Raw genomic sequence first — 11,356 nt, forward strand, 5'->3', positions numbered from 1 at the left:
AGTCACAAGTCCAAGAAAAAATAAACACTTAAGCAGGTCGAAATGATCTCCTTGTCAAAACGAAAAGTAGTAAGACAACAAATCGTATAATACATCAACATCGCCATCACACAAAAAAAGGCATTGACGTCGAATTAGTAACTCGTCTTCAGAAAGCCGGTCACCATCATATTATCGGAGGCGGCAAAGCAGAAGGTCTATTTCTCCCTCTGCTGGCAGTTTTAATTCGGATTGTGGGACATGACAAAATCCCATGTAGCTGCTTAAATATTTGATGTATGATTGGGTTCAAATTTGAATTTATTTGAGGTCAAATTTGAAAGCTAACGCCGGGCTATGTAGGAGTATAAGAAGAGAGTTATGGCTATATTTCCACGTGTCAGGAGGGTTAAGCACTAGACCATTATTATTTAAGAGTTCAATAAGGCGGCATACTGTTGTTTCGACGGTTAATGCGTACATAGGACAAACCATTCGACACTACCAAATTGGGCCAAGTTTGATGAAGCTTGCTATAATGGGTTTAAGGCTTTGAAAGATTGAGTCCTGAATTTTATTCGCCAGCATACAGGGAGTTGTCAGATTCGTTCATACAACGAAAGCAATTATCAAGTGTTTTCAGCACTGTGTAGAAAAGGAAGCAGTCAAATTTGCAAATGACTTCCATTATAGATGGATGTGTTAAAACATTATTAAAGAGCCAAGAAAGATTAAGGCCGTAAAACGGGAGTTGAAAATGGCAAATAAGGAATTGTGTAAAAAGGTGTACAAAATTAGTAAGCGGAAATATCTCAGATTTTGAAAGAGATAGAGACCGTTGTATCATCAGGATCAGCGTCGTTTTCCGTTAATATGATACAGTTTATAAATATTGACTGCCTTGAGGGTGACACTGCATATTGTCAACCTTTGACAAATACTGTCGATCAAGGCGAAGCCGATGTTGACACTATTTTCCGAAGGTTAACAATTGACAATGTCATATTCAAGGCAGTCAATATGTATTTTATTAAACCGAACAAAACCTGTAGATCTGTTACAATGCAAGTTTATTAAATATAATTTTCACATACAAATTCAACATGGCGGCGCATTTGTAGCGTATTTTCAATTTCCTGACGTCAGATAATAACAGTGCAGCAGAGGGTGATGTAAGAGAGTGCATGGTGAAAGTCGAACATATTGCTTTGACGTTTTTACTATAATTATGTTCTATAGAGATGTGAGGGATACCAATAAAAGATATTAATCTAACACCAGAATAGACGTAGGTGCCAAAAACTATTTGGTTATCCACATCCAGCTAAGGTCAAATATGTGTCCATGTTATTAGCGGACAAACTTAAGATGAAGCTTTGAAGGGGCTTTTACCAAACCAGTTGCAATACAATTAGGAGAGTATAATTTTTTAGGCAAGACTTTATATAGCACCAGAAAGTGAAGATTTTGTTTGTTGGGAAACAAGTTATAACATCGTAAATGTGTAAGTAAAGATCGGTTTTCTGAGACACTTGAAGTTATGGGGAGTCATTACTCTTACGAACTTACTTTAAAGAAGGTAAAATGAAATTAGCAATAATTACAATTGCAAAAAGACTAGTTGTACCCAATACTTAAGATGTAAAATGGATAATGCTTTGCACGATTATATCTTTAACCAAGAATACAATGTCATATAGTGACAAGTCCAGTAATCGAAAAATCATTTTAGAGGCACAATACGAAGGGCCAAAAGTAATGGTATTGGTATTGAATCTCCTACTGTACTGCGTAAAGCTGGAATGAGACCAGTAATTTTGTGGATGCCACAGAACGGTTCTATACATTCAAGAACGAAAAACGAGTAGCAAATGCATATTGCATATAGAGGTAAAGGTTAAGTACACAATGACGATGCAAATACTGTCTGTTACAATGCAGAGGTATATAAGGTGGGTCTAAACACTGCAAAAAGCTGTTGGCTGTTCTGTTCATTGAATATGAAGATGTCGGTGCAATACTTTAGTACGATTTAGCTAGTTTATCTATTTTTGAATACAACATTGGTACTGGAGATGCAAGACCTTTAAAGGCAAAGGATGTGTAAAACTTCTTGATGTGAGGATCCAGAAAAGAGACGATTCAATTCGTTGGTATGTGGAATGTCGGCCTTGAACGATGTGATATTAACATAAACCCATTCCCTACTATTCAGGCCTGGATGCCAATTATGCTAACCAACAGGTCTAAATAGAAGAATCCGAACGAGACAAAACACCATTTTCATCCAAGTATTGCCTCTTTGAACAAATGAGTAGTTTGGTCTGACGAATGCGTCTGCCACATTCCCTTGCTGGATGACATCATTGTGTTAGGGAAACGTTTCGAAGATTATTTGGAAACCTAGCTGAGACATTGGAGCAGCTAAGATAGCATGGCATAAAGCCTTAGCCGAAGAAATGTGTGATGTTTCTGAAGAAAGTAAAGTACTCTAGGAGGATTGTAAGTCACAATGAGATAACAACGGCATACAAGAAAATAGACACAGTAATAAACCGGACAGTTCTTGTTAAAAATATTTTGAGAAATATTTAGGCCGTGCAAAATATCATCGATTCTTTGTGAAATAATTCGCACCTGCCAATATAAAAAGAAAGATGTCAGGCTACCCGTACCAATTAAAGTTGAAGAATGCAGAGTTCTTTGCAGAAAGACAGGATGATGTCTTGTAAACCCAGTTGGATCCCAACCTGGATAAAGCAGTACAAAGAAAAGTCGGATATTGACCCATTTCTAATCAATGTATGCAGTACAGATGGCACAAATTCCTGCGTATGCAAGCATCAATAGGGAGGGAGATTTATTATTCAATGTGAATATTGTAATAAGTGGTACCATGGCTCTTGTATTGATGTTACACCCTGAATATTGACATGTTCCGGCCTAATAAATGCAAAATACCAAGGAATGTTTGTTTAAAACACTGAAAACAAAACAACCACTGGTATCGACAACTAGTGCTTCTCGACTTGGTATTGTATTTTAGTTAAACCAAATCAGATCGTCGTATTCCATTGCAGGGGTATGACAGCGAAATGTGCTACGAAGCTAATCTCGTGTTGTTGCGCTATGAAAAAAAACGTGTTTAAAAGAAATCAGCTGATGTATATCCACTGCTTCACGTGGGACAGTTATGTCTTGGACAATTTACAAAACATAAGCCAACTGTATTTCGGCTTCACGGCAATGGCAAGAAGCTTTGATGCAGAACAGAGAAAAGCAGTGAAGAAAATATGTTGGAAACAGTTGCCCTATATTTTCCAACAGAAGGAGAAAGAATATGGGTGCCAAAACGCTAAGCAGGACAGCGGACAATGGCAGGAATCTGTCTCACTCAAGAGAAATGAGCACGGAGGGAGGGACTAATTGTACATAGCAACCAGGATGATCTGATTGGAAAAAGGGGAGGGAGATATTAAATCTATATTTCTACCACTATTCAAAACTCCCCAAGGAAAAGCATTTCTTCAATCTGGTAGTTTTACCACTACGACATTGGAAATCAAAACATCTAAAAACATAGAAAACAAAAGGTTCCGAGGAATGATATTTTTATAATGATTGAATCAATAGGGGCATTCGTACTGATAAATACAATAATACTGAAGTCGTTGGCAAACCGGCTCAATAATGCAATCATTAATGTTAATAGTTGCTTGTCGGCACTAGGTTAAAAGGATGTTACTGTAAGGCAGGTCAACATATTATACACATTTTTTTTTTATTTATAACGTTTGTTATGATGGCGCTTTGACATTACTGGTATGTGTCCAATCTGATTGTTAAGAGGCGTTTTGTAAATCCCCACGGTAGTCTTGTGAGAATATTTATGCGTTCTCTTGAAATTTAACCATCGTGATATATACGACGTATATAGTATATAGTAGACCTCATCCTTGAGAGCAAATTGAGAATATTCCCGTGATATTTAGTTAAAACATTATTTAAATTACAACGATTGTGAATGGAAATTATACTAACTTATTCTTAGTCACTCTTGTTAGCACGATGTTGTAAGAGTGCTATCTTGATTTGTTGGGGAAACCAGAGAACCCGGGGAAACCCCAATTGTCCAACCAAACTCACATACCCCAGGCCGGAAATCTAACCCGGGTCTTACCGGACAACCTAGAATTTTAGGGGCTCTTCTTCAGTAATAATAGTCTAAGATATCCACATTAGGAATAAATGACATTGTTTATGAAATCAAAGCTCCAAACATGGTTCCTTATATCATTGAGTATTGCTCCATACCTTAGTAATAATTTGGTATTTCACATACTAAATGGATATATCAAGTGATTTAGATTACATGGTTAAGAATTTATTGAGTATCAGCATAAAATTCTAAAATATTTTGCGATGGAATTCATGACCAAGCATATACTATATTTACATGTTAATGTAAATTTGTTTTAAAACACGACTATACTAACAAAACGTAGCAGGCCGAATGCTTTTCAACACTTTAAGCGCTTTTATTATATACTCCAGATCTTACAACATGACTGATGATTGACACAAAGTTACAAATGGACAACAGATGGACGGCTAAGAAAATTGTGATTTGTTCCGAATTGGTTTCACAATAACAACACAACATGGCATCTGCAATACGTTTGTCGAAATCTTTAGAACGCTTCCGCAGCAAAAGAATATCTTTGGCAATTTATGCAGACACCATAAAATTACAATAAAATACAATATGTTTTCTTGATTTCGAAAACAATGAATTTCCTTAGACGAAATTGTATTAACAAAGCATGACATAAGAGTAACCAAAACGGAATCAAGTACAGGGTTTGTGAGTTACCTGATGTGAGTAGGTTTAAGTATTTACCACGTCATTTATAAATAATTTATTTCAGGATCCTCTGTGTCAGTCTTGCCAGTTTGGATAACTGTTATTCAGTGGTATCCTTACATTAATACACGTCGAAATATACACTTAAAAAGAGCACTATTCAAAGTTCAATCAGACGTTTTGATTCGTCATCTTGTTTCAATTATTTTAAGTACGTGACATTTTAGTAAAAAAACATGTTTGTATCAACGAACACCACCGATCAAAAATACCTGTCAGGTGCACAAAGAATGATCCAGATATTCTTACGCATGACAGATTAAAAGTATCGTCCAAGGCCGCTGGGTTTGTTCAAACCATAGGATTGGATGTTTTGGGAAAACGAGGTTTACTGAGTTTCCGCAAAAATTCCATTGCGAGGGTTGGGGTGTACTTATCTGACACGAGCGGCCATGGTAGATGAAGTTTTATCCCAACACAACTTAACAAAATATAGTAAAAATGTATTTTTATCGCTAATACTTTTTTATGCATAGTGAATGAAATCGTGTAAAGATGTGTGATGATTTTTGGTTGTCATAGATATGCGTATAGTATTTTAATATATGTAAATAGTCAAATTGAACTTATAATTGTTCTGAGGAGACTACAACATGATTTCATAATTTAATTTTTTTGTAGACATTTGAAGCGATAAATGTTTTATTTTGTTTTAAGTTATTGCCATAAGACAATTTATGTCTATTATTGTTTTCAAAAAACTTATGGCGGCCATTACTGTCTATAACTGTGCGAAGTCCACGATAAAAACAAAGTAATTGTGTGATGACTATAAAAAGTAGTTCCGTACGGGTATTCTTTTAACTTTGCCCTTTTGCAAGATAAGGGTTTCCAACATGGCCAAATATTTGGGGTTGGGGAAAAAGTAATATTGGGAAAGGTTGATGCTGCGGCAATATTGTGTGAGTTTAAACACAAGTTCGTCAATCTAATCTCGGAAGAAGAATGTAACTTTGGGGATTTCCTGTTCTAGTGTTTGTACAAAATAGATGCCTGTTTAGGCGCCGAAAGAAATGATTTGAACTTCTTAATTCGACGTTTCGTGGTAGCAGTGTATGTATGACTAGTGATTCATAGTGGTACAAAAACCCATTTCTGGTCTCACAATTTAAATGCTTAACGTTATATGGACTACAATATGTGCTCTCAATTAAAGCTTTGCTCGGAACATTTCAGGTGCACAACAATGCTTATACAAACATACAGGGTTGAAAGGCATGAACTGACCAAAAACTGTTACAGTTTTCAATCAACCCATTTAATGAATTCACTTAGTGAGATAATGTTGCCGTTTTGAATCGAATGTAAAATTGTTAATAAATACTAGAAACAAACAAGCTATATGAAAACCTAGTAGCTTGAATATTGACCAGCCTTGGATTTAGGCTCACACTCGCAGACGCACACATACACACACACACACACACGCGCGCACGCACGCACACACACACACACACACACACAGCAAAAACAACTTACAAAACATATATTTGAAAAATTATATTTACATATTAAACATTCCAAACTCATATAATCACTGAATTCATTTTTTGCATGTATGTACATATATAATTCATAGGATTGTTTTCTAAAAGAACCTAAAGCTTACTTAATATATTCCCGATACCCAGCTGTCGGAATGGTTCTAAACTGTAACGCATATTATGAAGGGCGTTATTGTGTACATCGTTTACACGACGTTTAAATTTAGCGGTCATCTATCTTTATCAATTAATACGTTGAATAGTTACAGATCCTCGTGTCTTAATATTCAGTAAGTAAGCTAAAGATTCAAACTGTCCTTTTATATGGGGAGTTGTCACTTCTTTATATATCATCATTCACATTTATATATCGTCTTGCATTGGGAATATGACTCACTGCAATAAAACAAAGAAAATGCATAAAACTACGGATTACTTGTATAACAAAAGTATGTGTGTCATAGAAATATTTGAGCTAATATGATTAGGATTTAACTTTATTAATCAAGAGCAAATCCAAGTGCTATAAAAAAAAATCTTAAAATTAATGTATTATGTATATCATGATCACCACTGACTGAATTAAGATTAAAAACAGTTAAAATATAAACTAGACATAAAAACTACTAAGATAAAATATCATATTTTAAAGATATAGCTTTAAATTGTCTATATAGGTTGCAGAAACCGAATTCAAACAACAGAACGATTCCAAGCCGGATTCAAACGGAAATCTCTAATTGAAACTTTTTTTGGAAGACTTACTTTCAGTAACGTCAAGTGTGGCATAATCAGAAGACATGGATGGTGCTGGTACAGTGTAATAATTTTGGTCCGTCCTTTCCTCTTTGGCATGGCTAAAATCATGATAGTGTGTACATGAAGCTGACTACTTACAAATAAGAATAACAGAGGTCCACATCTTGTAAAAAATATAACTATATTGTTGCATTGTAACGTTGTTAAGCCTTCGCTGGTATTACATATTTGCTTGATTGCATTGTGGATAGGAATCGTGCAAACGAAGCAATATCAACGGTTTTATTTGAAATATAGCTTTCGTTGTTAAATTGTGGGGAATTTATTTTATATTTCAACTGCTTTCGATCTAGAGAAATGTACCTGTATTAGTTTTAAGAAATGTTTACTGCACATAAGATGGAGATAATTCTGTAATGAAGATACTAAAGTAAGTGTGCAACTTTCATGAGCATAAGAATTAAAACATTTTTTAATTTCGTTTATAAACGTGCTAAATTACCATTTAAACAAATTTAGCAAAATATATTTAAAGACGTGCAAATTTTAAAAGCAATGAAAGTAAACACCTTTTCCTTGCTTTTCTTCTGCAGTATATTGTCACCACAACTACGTGTCCAATTATTGATACAACGAGCAGAGTCGACAACACCGCAACCGCTATGTTTCCTGCGCCAGATTTTGGACTTTCAACTTGCTTTTCATCTTCAATATAACGAAATAAATAACGAAAAGGCAAAACAATAAGCTATGCTAAGGAGAAACAATAGCTATGACTGTGGTTATAAGTTTGGAAAAGGAAATGGCATTTACAAATAGAATGGAAATATCATGTGATTGATAACAAAAAAGTAAAAGGGTAATCTCCTTACACCTAAGCGATTATCTTACATGAATGTCGAATATGACAATTTAGGAAAGGTCATTGTCTCAAATAACATTATTAACAATATTTGCGTACATATATATGCATATTCACGTTCCATGTGATTCATGAATGTCCTAAAAACGTAAATGTGTTACCATGCATTTTTCGAGCCAGTCCTCTGCCGTAACTTCCATCGTGAATATGACGGCCGCATGTATTGGCATATATTTTTTCATGAGGATTTTAAGGGAAACATTAAAGACAATTGTTTGTGTATAGAAGCTTTCAAAACGGCAAAACCTGGAACTAAACACTTAATAAATTCGTCCTATTTGCTACCTATTTGATAGTCATGTTTCAAAACTATTTATTGTAAACCATTTTGGTACGATCAAAAAACCTGAACCTGATTTGTTGAATGTCTGATTCAAAACTTAAAAAAAAAAACACAATGAAGTTAAGCAAATGTTTCGGCAAAGATTCGTCAATGAAAATCAAAGGAGATTGTGAATGAAAATTCAACACGTTATAACAGCAAAGCCTCATATTAGAATATAGAATTGCAGGTTCTCAAGTATGTGCTGTGCAAAATAAATATTGTTATATAAACGTACTTGTTTGTATCCTTTTCGAGCATGATTCACCTTCCCAGTCGCTGTTGCAAGAATAAATTCCACACGACCCGTCCTTATCGTCACATTCATAGCAATGGCATACATGCTTGCAATTATAACCGAAGGTCTGTTTATCACAACCTACAAAATTGCATAAAATTTGTTTCTTCTTTAATTGTTCAACTTTTTCAGTTGCATTTTAACATACCATAGTAAATAAATATGCTTAGTAAAGGAGTGGCTCCCTGAAAAAGATACTTCATACATTTTCATATTGTATTACATTTACCAGAAAATACTCAACTTTCTCATTACGTTTCCCAATGTCCCCTGTCAAAACTACTAGTATTGCCACCACGAATATATTATTCATTTTTAGTCCTCACGAGGAGAAATACATAACGATGTTATACTGATGCGAACAAGTTTCTGTCTTCTCTATACCGAAGAAGTAAATAAAATGACTTTTTTTTTTTCATGAACGCTCTCAAATTGAATGCGAACGTAATATAATTTCGTTAATAACGTCGTTGAAAATATGTCCACGCCAAGAGTGCACTGACGATCGAAATGAGAGCGGGCTAAAATGTTAAAGCAGTTTTATATATCAAATCATTATTGTACTTTTGAAAGAGTGAAATAACATTTCTATTCCTCTACTAGATATCTTTTAATCAATAGAAAGCAAATTATAAGATATTTGAACTGCAAACATAGGGTATAAGTCATTTTTGTATGCGGATGGTATTATACAAAGAAAATTCATATGTATTGTCCAATGTGATCCTTATACGAATTGACTTGCTTCACGCACGTTTACTATGTGTTTCTTGTTTGTCCTCAAGCAAGAGTATCTTTAGAAAAGAAAAACGAAAAAGGCATGGACTACATGAACATAGTTTGATTTCAGTGCAAGATCGACTTTTATTTCGAGTTTGTGTCATGAAATGGGGACTTCCACATTCGAACATTTTTTTCAAAAAAGATAAGATTTTGCATTCAACACAATATAATGTTTCCAATTGAAGCAAAACCATGTTTAAAATGAGAAACAAACAGTGTATCACCAAAAGTCTTTGTTTTTCAATATTATTATGAAACACATAATAAATAAACAAATAAAGACTAGAATGGCGCAGAAAGCGTAAATATAATTGGAAAAGCAGTCCAGATTCGAAAGAATTGGTAAAATATAAGGATTTTTGGATAGTGTATACATTCGTTGCTCTTTAAAACACGTTACACCGTATGCATATGAAGACATTTAACTAAGCAATACAGTACCACTACCATCTGCATTACATTAGGAATATTTCGATGCCAAGGCTTGAATACCCTTTATTTTATTCGACTAAGCGCTAGGCAAGTTAGACTGGTAGATTTGCAGGAGAGATTTGAATGCAAGAATGGGAAAAATCTTTTTAACAGACCGTTACTGCAATTTTTTCCTTTCCATCCTTCTTCACAGTCCGGGGTGGTACATATTCCACTAACTGGATCACATGATGTTCCATTCACACAGTTACATGTGTAACTACAATCTTGACCGAATTTTCTAGTTGCACATTTTGAACCGCACGTGTCTCCTAGCCATCCAGGAGAGCACCTCTTATTAGTGCATATACCATTTACAGGGTTACAGTCGTCATCATTATAACAATGGCAATTTCTGCTGCAGTTCTGTCCATGGAAGCCATGATCACATACTACAAAAACGAATCATGTGAAAACAATGTTGGAAACATACATACTCCTTATAATAGCATGTTACTATCACATAGTTACACGCACAGGTTTGAATTTGAAATCAAAGTTGTTTAAAGAATGTGTTGTATAAATCATTTATACATACATGAACATACAGCGAAATGAAATTAATAACGGTAATGTTTTGTTTTTATAAAAAAAACATATATCCATGGCACATGATACATCCTGCAAACCAGGCGAACATTTGGGATATGTCCCGTTGATATGTTACACTAGAGTATGGTCTTGTGTTTTGGGGACAGCGCATTGCAATGAAAACATAATAGTATCATATGTAATGGATACGAATAGCAATAGTTAACAACTGCATAAAAACATTACGTGTTAATAATACTATTAAAACTACAGGGAGAAGCCCAGTAGTCATAATTCACTAAATACTCTGTTTAAACGCACAAGGAAAGAGCCCAAACGACACTGAACAATGACCTCTACATTGTTAGTGGACAAGTTAAACTTTTGTATGCAATAACAACATAACTGGTGAACAATGAATATCATACCAATTTTGACGTTGCGATAAATTGAATTGCTGTGAATGTTTTGAAGATTACTTTAACAGTATTGAACAAAGTCAAACAATAATTTTCTTTTATCAAAACTGACTTTAATAATTTAACCTGACTGCATTAAACTACTCATGTTTGTTTATTTACATATTCGATGAGATTGACAGCAGATACACGATGAAACTTTTATTAAGAACAACAAGGCGTTTGCATACCTATATCACATTGGTCGTTTTTCCAGCCGTTCTCACATACTCCGAGGGCGGGGCATAAACCACTAGACTTGTCGCAGTCAGTATTATTTCCACAATGGCAAGAAGAGCTACAGTTCTGTCCAAACCGTTGGTGGGCACAAGCTTAAATGAAAATCAGATATTATTAATGTATTGTTAAGCACTATATACATTGTTATGTAATTCATTGTCAATTTCGCATGAGCGAAATAACAC

This window comes from Mya arenaria, chromosome 3, assembly GCF_026914265.1.
Source record: "Mya arenaria isolate MELC-2E11 chromosome 3, ASM2691426v1".
Taxonomy (NCBI): domain Eukaryota; kingdom Metazoa; phylum Mollusca; class Bivalvia; order Myida; family Myidae; genus Mya; species Mya arenaria.